Below are 13,732 nucleotides of genomic sequence, written 5' to 3'. Positions count from 1 at the left end.
GTTGTGTATGTAACCATAGGGATTGTGATGTCACCTAGAACCTTCACAGCAGCGACAGCTTTATGAGGAGCATCAGCACTGCTCTGCCTGAGCAGAACCATCACCGCCATAGGTTGTCAAATAACCCGGATTTAACCCACACAGGTAAGTCCAATGGGGTGCAGGCATGTCCTCTATGCTTACAGCTTCCCGTGGGTGTTGGTTTGATACCGTTTGGGGACAGCCAAGGAGGCATCTGCAGGCAACAAAGGTAGGTGTGTGCTTGTGTGTGTGTTTCCTATGCAGATCCTAAGCCCAGTGTCACATGCAAGTAGGAGGAGTAAGAAGGGTTCCTGGCAAATCCGGGTTATGGATTGCATTTAAAAAGGCCCCGTGGGAGTGCAATGGGCCCCTGTCTTGCTGCTTAGCAATAATGGTATGGGTTTAGGTTCTGCTGTGTGTACTGGTGGTTGACTGCCCCCCAGCCCAGAGTGTGCATGGAAAATTGTCTGGCAGCCTCCCTGACAGCAAGCAGTGATAGTGCCCATGAAGGGGACCTTGTTGGGCCCGCCCCTTTCACGGTTATCGCTTCTCGGCCTTTTGGCTAAGATCAAGTGTAGTATCTGTTCTTATCAGTTTAATATCTGATACGTCCCCTATCTGGGGACCATATATTAAATGGATTTTTGAGAACGGGGGCCGATTTCGAAGCTTGCTTCCGTCGCCCTATGCATTGACCCGATATGGCAGTATCTTCGGGTACAGTGCACCACCCCCTTACAGGGTTAAAAAGAAAGATTCCTACTTTCATTGCTACCTGCTTGCTGGCTAGCCAGCTAGCCAGCCCTGTGGGCCTTGCTGCTGCTGCTGCTGCTGCAGCCAAAAAACAAAAGGTGGTGCTGCTGCTGCTTCTGCTGCTTCTGCTTGTGTCTGGCCGCTGTTGGAGCGTCCAGGCACAGGACTTCTGCTGCTGCTGACTAAATGGCCTCCTTAATTGGATCATTTGAGTAGCCAGCACACCTGTGCAGGTAGGGCATGACATGATAGGCAGCTGCCTTGATAGCGGGTGGGTGCTGAATGTTCCTAATTGACAAAATAAGATTAATGCTTATGAAGAAATATAAAATCTCATCCCTTCCCCAATATCGCGCCACACCCCTACCCCTTAATTCCCTGGTTGAACTTGATGGACATATGTCTTTTTTCGACCGTACTAACTATGTAACTATGTAACATAACATGGGGGGGTCTCCTGGCTGTTCACACAGGTGTGTCATTGCTGTACATTGACCATGCATTGCTTCTGTGGTATTGCAAAGGCAAAGACAAATGCTTCCAGCCATCCATTGCACTAATGGATTGGTCATCAGCTGGCTGTCTATGTCCCGCATCAATATAGACCAAAGTACAGAGGGTTAGGCTATGCTATAGTGCACCTACCTGATGCATCAGAAGGTGCGAGGCCCTTGCTAAATTCTGTGCACAGACTTTGAGATCTATGCTTTAGACTGTATCTAAACCTGCTCCAACATGGACTGACATTCTGGCCTACTTTCAGCCGATGCGACTTGTCTGTCGCTGAACAGTCGCTTTTTATGTATTCAGCACCTATGTATAATGTTGTAAAAATGCTCTAGAAGCTAAAGTCGCAGAAATGTCACACATATTTGGCCTGCAACTTTCTGTGCGACAAATTCAGACAGGAAAAATCAGTATAAATCCTTAGAAAATTATCCCCCAGTGTCTCCATCTGCTGGCGGTATTGAATAAGCATTGCTGCACTGATGGGGTATGCATTAGACGAAAAAAAAGAAGAAAAAGAAGAATAATACGCCCAGAAAAGAGGCGAAAAGGAGAAAAACGTAAAAAAACGTGAAAAAAAAGTAAGAGGAAGAGAAGGGAAAAAAAGGTGGAAATGGGTTTAAAAGTGATTTCGGCGGAGAAATATATATATATATATATATATATATATATATATATATATATATATATACGCGCACACACACACATATATATAAACGTATTCTCCGTTGAGATATTGCAGCCGCTGCTGTGTCCAGGCCCAGGAGCCTTAGCACTGTGCTGTGATGTCACTCAATACCACTGACATCACTAGGTGTAAACAACATCTCTCCTTTGCTGTGTATGTGACTATGGAGCTGTTTGGTGATGTCGTCTATTATGGCCTTCATAGAAGCAACAGGAGATTGTTGCATCCATCTAGAACCCTCAGAACTACAGTGCTATGATGTCACTCACTTCCACAGGCCTTGCAGAGTGTAAACAACAACAACCCAGCTTTGTTGTGTATGTAACCATAGGGATTGTGATGTCACCTAGAACCTTCACAGCAGCGACAGCTTTATGAGGAGCATCAGCACTGCTCTGCCTGAGCAGAACCATCACCGCCATAGGTTGTCAAATAACCCGGATTTAACCCACACAGGTAAGTCCAATGGGGTGCAGGCATGTCCTCTATGCTTACAGCTTCCCGTGGGTGTTGGTTTGATACCGTTTGGGGACAGCCAAGGAGGCATCTGCAGGCAACAAAGGTAGGTGTGTGCTTGTGTGTGTGTTTCCTATGCAGATCCTAAGCCCAGTGTCACATGCAAGTAGGAGGAGTAAGAAGGGTTCCTGGCAAATCCGGGTTATGGATTGCATTTAAAAAGGCCCCGTGGGAGTGCAATGGGCCCCTGTCTTGCTGCTTAGCAATAATGGTATGGGTTTAGGTTCTGCTGTGTGTACTGGTGGTTGACTGCCCCCCAGCCCAGAGTGTGCATGGAAAATTGTCTGGCAGCCTCCCTGACAGCAAGCAGTGATAGTGCCCATGAAGGGGACCTTGTTGGGCCCGCCCCTTTCACGGTTATCGCTTCTCGGCCTTTTGGCTAAGATCAAGTGTAGTATCTGTTCTTATCAGTTTAATATCTGATACGTCCCCTATCTGGGGACCATATATTAAATGGATTTTTGAGAACGGGGGCCGATTTCGAAGCTTGCTTCCGTCGCCCTATGCATTGACCCGATATGGCAGTATCTTCGGGTACAGTGCACCACCCCCTTACAGGGTTAAAAAGAAAGATTCCTACTTTCATTGCTACCTGCTTGCTGGCTAGCCAGCTAGCCAGCCCTGTGGGCCTTGCTGCTGCTGCTGCTGCTGCAGCCAAAAAACAAAAGGTGGTGCTGCTGCTGCTTCTGCTGCTTCTGCTTGTGTCTGGCCGCTGTTGGAGCGTCCAGGCACAGGACTTCTGCTGCTGCTGACTAAATGGCCTCCTTAATTGGATCATTTGAGTAGCCAGCACACCTGTGCAGGTAGGGCATGACATGATAGGCAGCTGCCTTGATAGCGGGTGGGTGCTGAATGTTCCTAATTGACAAAATAAGATTAATGCTTATGAAGAAATATAAAATCTCATCCCTTCCCCAATATCGCGCCACACCCCTACCCCTTAATTCCCTGGTTGAACTTGATGGACATATGTCTTTTTTCGACCGTACTAACTATGTAACTATGTAACATAACATGGGGGGGTCTCCTGGCTGTTCACACAGGTGTGTCATTGCTGTACATTGACCATGCATTGCTTCTGTGGTATTGCAAAGGCAAAGACAAATGCTTCCAGCCATCCATTGCACTAATGGATTGGTCATCAGCTGGCTGTCTATGTCCCGCATCAATATAGACCAAAGTACAGAGGGTTAGGCTATGCTATAGTGCACCTACCTGATGCATCAGAAGGTGCGAGGCCCTTGCTAAATTCTGTGCACAGACTTTGAGATCTATGCTTTAGACTGTATCTAAACCTGCTCCAACATGGACTGACATTCTGGCCTACTTTCAGCCGATGCGACTTGTCTGTCGCTGAACAGTCGCTTTTTATGTATTCAGCACCTATGTATAATGTTGTAAAAATGCTCTAGAAGCTAAAGTCGCAGAAATGTCACACATATTTGGCCTGCAACTTTCTGTGCGACAAATTCAGACAGGAAAAATCAGTATAAATCCTTAGAAAATTATCCCCCAGTGTCTCCATCTGCTGGCGGTATTGAATAAGCATTGCTGCACTGATGGGGTATGCATTAGACGAAAAAAAAGAAGAAAAAGAAGAATAATACGCCCAGAAAAGAGGCGAAAAGGAGAAAAACGTAAAAAAACGTGAAAAAAAAGTAAGAGGAAGAGAAGGGAAAAAAAGGTGGAAATGGGTTTAAAAGTGATTTCGGCGGAGAAATATATATATATATATATATATATATATATATATATATATATATATATATATATATATATACGCGCACACACACACATATATATAAACGTATTCTCCGTTGAGATATTGCAGCCGCTGCTGTGTCCAGGCCCAGGAGCCTTAGCACTGTGCTGTGATGTCACTCAATACCACTGACATCACTAGGTGTAAACAACATCTCTCCTTTGCTGTGTATGTGACTATGGAGCTGTTTGGTGATGTCGTCTATTATGGCCTTCATAGAAGCAACAGGAGATTGTTGCATCCATCTAGAACCCTCAGAACTACAGTGCTATGATGTCACTCACTTCCACAGGCCTTGCAGAGTGTAAACAACAACAACCCAGCTTTGTTGTGTATGTAACCATAGGGATTGTGATGTCACCTAGAACCTTCACAGCAGCGACAGCTTTATGAGGAGCATCAGCACTGCTCTGCCTGAGCAGAACCATCACCGCCATAGGTTGTCAAATAACCCGGATTTAACCCACACAGGTAAGTCCAATGGGGTGCAGGCATGTCCTCTATGCTTACAGCTTCCCGTGGGTGTTGGTTTGATACCGTTTGGGGACAGCCAAGGAGGCATCTGCAGGCAACAAAGGTAGGTGTGTGCTTGTGTGTGTGTTTCCTATGCAGATCCTAAGCCCAGTGTCACATGCAAGTAGGAGGAGTAAGAAGGGTTCCTGGCAAATCCGGGTTATGGATTGCATTTAAAAAGGCCCCGTGGGAGTGCAATGGGCCCCTGTCTTGCTGCTTAGCAATAATGGTATGGGTTTAGGTTCTGCTGTGTGTACTGGTGGTTGACTGCCCCCCAGCCCAGAGTGTGCATGGAAAATTGTCTGGCAGCCTCCCTGACAGCAAGCAGTGATAGTGCCCATGAAGGGGACCTTGTTGGGCCCGCCCCTTTCACGGTTATCGCTTCTCGGCCTTTTGGCTAAGATCAAGTGTAGTATCTGTTCTTATCAGTTTAATATCTGATACGTCCCCTATCTGGGGACCATATATTAAATGGATTTTTGAGAACGGGGGCCGATTTCGAAGCTTGCTTCCGTCGCCCTATGCATTGACCCGATATGGCAGTATCTTCGGGTACAGTGCACCACCCCCTTACAGGGTTAAAAAGAAAGATTCCTACTTTCATTGCTACCTGCTTGCTGGCTAGCCAGCTAGCCAGCCCTGTGGGCCTTGCTGCTGCTGCTGCTGCTGCAGCCAAAAAACAAAAGGTGGTGCTGCTGCTGCTTCTGCTGCTTCTGCTTGTGTCTGGCCGCTGTTGGAGCGTCCAGGCACAGGACTTCTGCTGCTGCTGACTAAATGGCCTCCTTAATTGGATCATTTGAGTAGCCAGCACACCTGTGCAGGTAGGGCATGACATGATAGGCAGCTGCCTTGATAGCGGGTGGGTGCTGAATGTTCCTAATTGACAAAATAAGATTAATGCTTATGAAGAAATATAAAATCTCATCCCTTCCCCAATATCGCGCCACACCCCTACCCCTTAATTCCCTGGTTGAACTTGATGGACATATGTCTTTTTTCGACCGTACTAACTATGTAACTATGTAACATAACATGGGGGGGGTCTCCTGGCTGTTCACACAGGTGTGTCATTGCTGTACATTGACCATGCATTGCTTCTGTGGTATTGCAAAGGCAAAGACAAATGCTTCCAGCCATCCATTGCACTAATGGATTGGTCATCAGCTGGCTGTCTATGTCCCGCATCAATATAGACCAAAGTACAGAGGGTTAGGCTATGCTATAGTGCACCTACCTGATGCATCAGAAGGTGCGAGGCCCTTGCTAAATTCTGTGCACAGACTTTGAGATCTATGCTTTAGACTGTATCTAAACCTGCTCCAACATGGACTGACATTCTGGCCTACTTTCAGCCGATGCGACTTGTCTGTCGCTGAACAGTCGCTTTTTATGTATTCAGCACCTATGTATAATGTTGTAAAAATGCTCTAGAAGCTAAAGTCGCAGAAATGTCACACATATTTGGCCTGCAACTTTCTGTGCGACAAATTCAGACAGGAAAAATCAGTATAAATCCTTAGAAAATTATCCCCCAGTGTCTCCATCTGCTGGCGGTATTGAATAAGCATTGCTGCACTGATGGGGTATGCATTAGACGAAAAAAAAGAAGAAAAAGAAGAATAATACGCCCAGAAAAGAGGCGAAAAGGAGAAAAACGTAAAAAAACGTGAAAAAAAAGTAAGAGGAAGAGAAGGGAAAAAAAGGTGGAAATGGGTTTAAAAGTGATTTTGGCGGAGAAATATATATATATATATATATATATATATATATATATATATATACGCGCACACACACACATATATATAAACGTATTCTCCGTTGAGATATTGCAGCCGCTGCTGTGTCCAGGCCCAGGAGCCTTAGCACTGTGCTGTGATGTCACTCAATACCACTGACATCACTAGGTGTAAACAACATCTCTCCTTTGCTGTGTATGTGACTATGGAGCTGTTTGGTGATGTCGTCTATTATGGCCTTCATAGAAGCAACAGGAGATTGTTGCATCCATCTAGAACCCTCAGAACTACAGTGCTATGATGTCACTCACTTCCACAGGCCTTGCAGAGTGTAAACAACAACAACCCAGCTTTGTTGTGTATGTAACCATAGGGATTGTGATGTCACCTAGAACCTTCACAGCAGCGACAGCTTTATGAGGAGCATCAGCACTGCTCTGCCTGAGCAGAACCATCACCGCCATAGGTTGTCAAATAACCCGGATTTAACCCACACAGGTAAGTCCAATGGGGTGCAGGCATGTCCTCTATGCTTACAGCTTCCCGTGGGTGTTGGTTTGATACCGTTTGGGGACAGCCAAGGAGGCATCTGCAGGCAACAAAGGTAGGTGTGTGCTTGTGTGTGTGTTTCCTATGCAGATCCTAAGCCCAGTGTCACATGCAAGTAGGAGGAGTAAGAAGGGTTCCTGGCAAATCCGGGTTATGGATTGCATTTAAAAAGGCCCCGTGGGAGTGCAATGGGCCCCTGTCTTGCTGCTTAGCAATAATGGTATGGGTTTAGGTTCTGCTGTGTGTACTGGTGGTTGACTGCCCCCCAGCCCAGAGTGTACATGGAAAATTGTCTGGCAGCCTCCCTGACAGCAAGCAGTGATAGTGCCCATGAAGGGGACCTTGTTGGGCCCGCCCCTTTCACGGTTATCGCTTCTCGGCCTTTTGGCTAAGATCAAGTGTAGTATCTGTTCTTATCAGTTTAATATCTGATACGTCCCCTATCTGGGGACCATATATTAAATGGATTTTTGAGAACGGGGGCCGATTTCGAAGCTTGCTTCCGTCGCCCTATGCATTGACCCGATATGGCAGTATCTTCGGGTACAGTGCACCACCCCCTTACAGGGTTAAAAAGAAAGATTCCTACTTTCATTGCTACCTGCTTGCTGGCTAGCCAGCTAGCCAGCCCTGTGGGCCTTGCTGCTGCTGCTGCTGCTGCAGCCAAAAAACAAAAGGTGGTGCTGCTGCTGCTTCTGCTGCTTCTGCTTGTGTCTGGCCGCTGTTGGAGCGTCCAGGCACAGGACTTCTGCTGCTGCTGCTGACTAAATGGCCTCCTTAATTGGATCATTTGAGTAGCCAGCACACCTGTGCAGGTAGGGCATGACATGATAGGCAGCTGCCTTGATAGCGGGTGGGTGCTGAATGTTCCTAATTGACAAAATAAGATTAATGCTTATGAAGAAATATAAAATCTCATCCCTTCCCCAATATCGCGCCACACCCCTACCCCTTAATTCCCTGGTTGAACTTGATGGACATATGTCTTTTTTCGACCGTACTAACTATGTAACTATGTAACATAACATGGGGGGGTCTCCTGGCTGTTCACACAGGTGTGTCATTGCTGTACATTGACCATGCATTGCTTCTGTGGTATTGCAAAGGCAAAGACAAATGCTTCCAGCCATCCATTGCACTAATGGATTGGTCATCAGCTGGCTGTCTATGTCCCGCATCAATATAGACCAAAGTACAGAGGGTTAGGCTATGCTATAGTGCACCTACCTGATGCATCAGAAGGTGCGAGGCCCTTGCTAAATTCTGTGCACAGACTTTGAGATCTATGCTTTAGACTGTATCTAAACCTGCTCCAACATGGACTGACATTCTGGCCTACTTTCAGCCGATGCGACTTGTCTGTCGCTGAACAGTCGCTTTTTATGTATTCAGCACCTATGTATAATGTTGTAAAAATGCTCTAGAAGCTAAAGTCGCAGAAATGTCACACATATTTGGCCTGCAACTTTCTGTGCGACAAATTCAGACAGGAAAAATCAGTATAAATCCTTAGAAAATTATCCCCCAGTGTCTCCATCTGCTGGCGGTATTGAATAAGCATTGCTGCACTGATGGGGTATGCATTAGACGAAAAAAAAGAAGAAAAAGAAGAATAATACGCCCAGAAAAGAGGCGAAAAGGAGAAAAACGTAAAAAAACGTGAAAAAAAAGTAAGAGGAAGAGAAGGGAAAAAAAGGTGGAAATGGGTTTAAAAGTGATTTCGGCGGAGAAATATATATATATATATATATATATATATATATATATATATATATACGCGCACACACACACATATATATAAACGTATTCTCCGTTGAGATATTGCAGCCGCTGCTGTGTCCAGGCCCAGGAGCCTTAGCACTGTGCTGTGATGTCACTCAATACCACTGACATCACTAGGTGTAAACAACATCTCTCCTTTGCTGTGTATGTGACTATGGAGCTGTTTGGTGATGTCGTCTATTATGGCCTTCATAGAAGCAACAGGAGATTGTTGCATCCATCTAGAACCCTCAGAACTACAGTGCTATGATGTCACTCACTTCCACAGGCCTTGCAGAGTGTAAACAACAACAACCCAGCTTTGTTGTGTATGTAACCATAGGGATTGTGATGTCACCTAGAACCTTCACAGCAGCGACAGCTTTATGAGGAGCATCAGCACTGCTCTGCCTGAGCAGAACCATCACCGCCATAGGTTGTCAAATAACCCGGATTTAACCCACACAGGTAAGTCCAATGGGGTGCAGGCATGTCCTCTATGCTTACAGCTTCCCGTGGGTGTTGGTTTGATACCGTTTGGGGACAGCCAAGGAGGCATCTGCAGGCAACAAAGGTAGGTGTGTGCTTGTGTGTGTGTTTCCTATGCAGATCCTAAGCCCAGTGTCACATGCAAGTAGGAGGAGTAAGAAGGGTTCCTGGCAAATCCGGGTTATGGATTGCATTTAAAAAGGCCCCGTGGGAGTGCAATGGGCCCCTGTCTTGCTGCTTAGCAATAATGGTATGGGTTTAGGTTCTGCTGTGTGTACTGGTGGTTGACTGCCCCCCAGCCCAGAGTGTACATGGAAAATTGTCTGGCAGCCTCCCTGACAGCAAGCAGTGATAGTGCCCATGAAGGGGACCTTGTTGGGCCCGCCCCTTTCACGGTTATCGCTTCTCGGCCTTTTGGCTAAGATCAAGTGTAGTATATGTTCTTATCAGTTTTCATGCTGGTGGGGATGGGTGCTGCATGGAGGATGCAGGTGTACCAGGGCTTTCCGGGGCTGGTTCTGAGGAATCAGCTCGACGGCTGCCCCGATGTGACCTGTTCCCTCCGGGTCTCGCCATGAGGCTGAGAGGGTCTAGAGCCGAGGTACTTTTGTGCCTCGGGGAGTGGTGACCCCGAGGTGCCGAAACTCACTGGGAGAATAGACTCACTGAGTTGAAGCACGGGCACCATAATCTCTTCACCTTGTGGCACTCACCTCTTGATTCCCGGCCTTCTGGCTAGGATCAGAGAAATTTTTATAGATCCGGCCGGATGTCCGGGCAGTATATCTGCACACATTCACTTATTTATTTCTTTTTTGTCTCACTGTGTCACTTTTTGCGTGTTGTGTGTTCACAGGATTGGTCAGGATGCGGTAGCCCTTCTGGGTGTCCCTCCTGGCGGTCTAGGGGAGGTGTGTGTGGCCATTAGGTTCCGCACCTCCCTGCAAACACCCCGGGTACTCCTGCTTTGGCAGGGTACCTACCGTAATCGGCTCTGCGGGCAGATACCTTGGCTAACGCCAAGGGGGATGCCGGGAGCATTTGTGGTCCCCTAGTAGCTTCGGCGAAAAGGGACATCGAACCTGGAACCTCGCAGGTACCTTTTGGTCCGGAGGCGAAGGGTAAGGTTTGTTGGGGGGCCTCTCTCCTATCGGAGAAGGGCTTGCGATAGACCGCATCCTTTGTGCACGTTTTTTTAGTGTAACACGTTTGCACTTTTTCTTGCACTTTGGGTGAATCGAAAGCACGTTCCTCGGCTTTAGATAAAAAAAAAAAAAAAAAAAATCTGTTCTTATCAGTTTAATATCTGATACGTCCCCTATCTGGGGACCATATATTAAATGGATTTTTGAGAACGGGGGCCGATTTCGAAGCTTGCTTCCGTCGCCCTATGCATTGACCCGATATGGCAGTATCTTCGGGTACAGTGCACCACCCCCTTACAGGGTTAAAAAGAAAGATTCCTACTTTCATTGCTACCTGCTTGCTGGCTAGCCAGCTAGCCAGCCCTGTGGGCCTTGCTGCTGCTGCTGCTGCTGCAGCCAAAAAACAAAAGGTGGTGCTGCTGCTGCTTCTGCTGCTTCTGCTTGTGTCTGGCCGCTGTTGGAGCGTCCAGGCACAGGACTTCTGCTGCTGCTGACTAAATGGCCTCCTTAATTGGATCATTTGAGTAGCCAGCACACCTGTGCAGGTAGGGCATGACATGATAGGCAGCTGCCTTGATAGCGGGTGGGTGCTGAATGTTCCTAATTGACAAAATAAGATTAATGCTTATGAAGAAATATAAAATCTCATCCCTTCCCCAATATCGCGCCACACCCCTACCCCTTAATTCCCTGGTTGAACTTGATGGACATATGTCTTTTTTCGACCGTACTAACTATGTAACTATGTAACATAACATGGGGGGGTCTCCTGGCTGTTCACACAGGTGTGTCATTGCTGTACATTGACCATGCATTGCTTCTGTGGTATTGCAAAGGCAAAGACAAATGCTTCCAGCCATCCATTGCACTAATGGATTGGTCATCAGCTGGCTGTCTATGTCCCGCATCAATATAGACCAAAGTACAGAGGGTTAGGCTATGCTATAGTGCACCTACCTGATGCATCAGAAGGTGCGAGGCCCTTGCTAAATTCTGTGCACAGACTTTGAGATCTATGCTTTAGACTGTATCTAAACCTGCTCCAACATGGACTGACATTCTGGCCTACTTTCAGCCGATGCGACTTGTCTGTCGCTGAACAGTCGCTTTTTATGTATTCAGCACCTATGTATAATGTTGTAAAAATGCTCTAGAAGCTAAAGTCGCAGAAATGTCACACATATTTGGCCTGCAACTTTCTGTGCGACAAATTCAGACAGGAAAAATCAGTATAAATCCTTAGAAAATTATCCCCCAGTGTCTCCATCTGCTGGCGGTATTGAATAAGCATTGCTGCACTGATGGGGTATGCATTAGACGAAAAAAAAGAAGAAAAAGAAGAATAATACGCCCAGAAAAGAGGCGAAAAGGAGAAAAACGTAAAAAAACGTGAAAAAAAAGTAAGAGGAAGAGAAGGGAAAAAAAGGTGGAAATGGGTTTAAAAGTGATTTCGGCGGAGAAATATATATATATATATATATATATATATATATATATATATATATATATATATACGCGCACACACACACATAGATATAAACGTATTCTCCGTTGAGATATTGCAGCCGCTGCTGTGTCCAGGCCCAGGAGCCTTAGCACTGTGCTGTGATGTCACTCAATACCACTGACATCACTAGGTGTAAACAACATCTCTCCTTTGCTGTGTATGTGACTATGGAGCTGTTTGGTGATGTCGTCTATTATGGCCTTCATAGAAGCAACAGGAGATTGTTGCATCCATCTAGAACCCTCAGAACTACAGTGCTATGATGTCACTCACTTCCACAGGCCTTGCAGAGTGTAAACAACAACAACCCAGCTTTGTTGTGTATGTAACCATAGGGATTGTGATGTCACCTAGAACCTTCACAGCAGCGACAGCTTTATGAGGAGCATCAGCACTGCTCTGCCTGAGCAGAACCATCACCGCCATAGGTTGTCAAATAACCCGGATTTAACCCACACAGGTAAGTCCAATGGGGTGCAGGCATGTCCTCTATGCTTACAGCTTCCCGTGGGTGTTGGTTTGATACCGTTTGGGGACAGCCAAGGAGGCATCTGCAGGCAACAAAGGTAGGTGTGTGCTTGTGTGTGTGTTTCCTATGCAGATCCTAAGCCCAGTGTCACATGCAAGTAGGAGGAGTAAGAAGGGTTCCTGGCAAATCCGGGTTATGGATTGCATTTAAAAAGGCCCCGTGGGAGTGCAATGGGCCCCTGTCTTGCTGCTTAGCAATAATGGTATGGGTTTAGGTTCTGCTGTGTGTACTGGTGGTTGACTGCCCCCCAGCCCAGAGTGTGCATGGAAAATTGTCTGGCAGCCTCCCTGACAGCAAGCAGTGATAGTGCCCATGAAGGGGACCTTGTTGGGCCCGCCCCTTTCACGGTTATCGCTTCTCGGCCTTTTGGCTAAGATCAAGTGTAGTATCTGTTCTTATCAGTTTAATATCTGATACGTCCCCTATCTGGGGACCATATATTAAATGGATTTTTGAGAACGGGGGCCGATTTCGAAGCTTGCTTCCGTCGCCCTATGCATTGACCCGATATGGCAGTATCTTCGGGTACAGTGCACCACCCCCTTACAGGGTTAAAAAGAAAGATTCCTACTTTCATTGCTACCTGCTTGCTGGCTAGCCAGCTAGCCAGCCCTGTGGGCCTTGCTGCTGCTGCTGCTGCTGCTGCAGCCAAAAAACAAAAGGTGGTGCTGCTGCTGCTTCTGCTGCTTCTGCTTGTGTCTGGCCGCTGTTGGAGCGTCCAGGCACAGGACTTCTGCTGCTGCTGACTAAATGGCCTCCTTAATTGGATCATTTGAGTAGCCAGCACACCTGTGCAGGTAGGGCATGACATGATAGGCAGCTGCCTTGATAGCGGGTGGGTGCTGAATGTTCCTAATTGACAAAATAAGATTAATGCTTATGAAGAAATATAAAATCTCATCCCTTCCCCAATATCGCGCCACACCCCTACCCCTTAATTCCCTGGTTGAACTTGATGGACATATGTCTTTTTTCGACCGTACTAACTATGTAACTATGTAACATAACATGGGGGGGTCTCCTGGCTGTTCACACAGGTGTGTCATTGCTGTACATTGACCATGCATTGCTTCTGTGGTATTGCAAAGGCAAAGACAAATGCTTCCAGCCATCCATTGCACTAATGGATTGGTCATCAGCTGGCTGTCTATGTCCCGCATCAATATAGACCAAAGTACAGAGGGTTAGGCTATGCTATAGTGCACCTACCTGATGCATCAGAAGGTGCGAGGCCCTTGCTAAATTCTGTGCACAGA

General features: G+C 46.7%; 6 non-coding genes and 1 pseudogene across 6 annotated transcripts; all 7 read left to right on the top strand.

The window, feature by feature from the left end:
* The first annotated feature begins 563 nt into the window (after positions 1-563).
* LOC130322092 (U2 spliceosomal RNA) lies at positions 564-754 on the top strand. Its single transcript, XR_008867680.1, has one exon. It is a non-coding gene; the product is annotated as a U2 spliceosomal RNA (small nuclear RNA).
* A 2,090-nt stretch (positions 755-2,844) lies between these two features.
* On the top strand, positions 2,845-3,035 carry LOC130322090 (U2 spliceosomal RNA). The gene has a single exon (XR_008867678.1). It is a non-coding gene; the product is annotated as a U2 spliceosomal RNA (small nuclear RNA).
* Positions 3,036-5,137: 2,102 nt separating this feature from the next.
* Positions 5,138-5,328, top strand: LOC130322089 (U2 spliceosomal RNA). Its single transcript, XR_008867677.1, has one exon. It is a non-coding gene; the product is annotated as a U2 spliceosomal RNA (small nuclear RNA).
* A 2,085-nt stretch (positions 5,329-7,413) lies between these two features.
* On the top strand, positions 7,414-7,604 carry LOC130322088 (U2 spliceosomal RNA). Its single transcript, XR_008867676.1, has one exon. It is a non-coding gene; the product is annotated as a U2 spliceosomal RNA (small nuclear RNA).
* Positions 7,605-9,693: 2,089 nt separating this feature from the next.
* Positions 9,694-9,853, top strand: LOC130322202 (U2 spliceosomal RNA; annotated as a pseudogene).
* Positions 9,854-10,546: 693 nt separating this feature from the next.
* LOC130322187 (U2 spliceosomal RNA) lies at positions 10,547-10,732 on the top strand. Its single transcript, XR_008867757.1, has one exon. It is a non-coding gene; the product is annotated as a U2 spliceosomal RNA (small nuclear RNA).
* Positions 10,733-12,826: 2,094 nt separating this feature from the next.
* LOC130322087 (U2 spliceosomal RNA) lies at positions 12,827-13,017 on the top strand. The gene has a single exon (XR_008867675.1). It is a non-coding gene; the product is annotated as a U2 spliceosomal RNA (small nuclear RNA).
* Positions 13,018-13,732: the final 715 nt, after the last annotated feature.

Source organism: Hyla sarda, unplaced genomic scaffold (assembly GCF_029499605.1).
Source record: "Hyla sarda isolate aHylSar1 unplaced genomic scaffold, aHylSar1.hap1 scaffold_231, whole genome shotgun sequence".
Classification (NCBI taxonomy): Eukaryota; Metazoa; Chordata; class Amphibia; order Anura; family Hylidae; genus Hyla; species Hyla sarda.
Note: the sequence above shows the minus strand (reverse complement) of the source record. Positions and strands in the feature narration are given on the sequence as shown.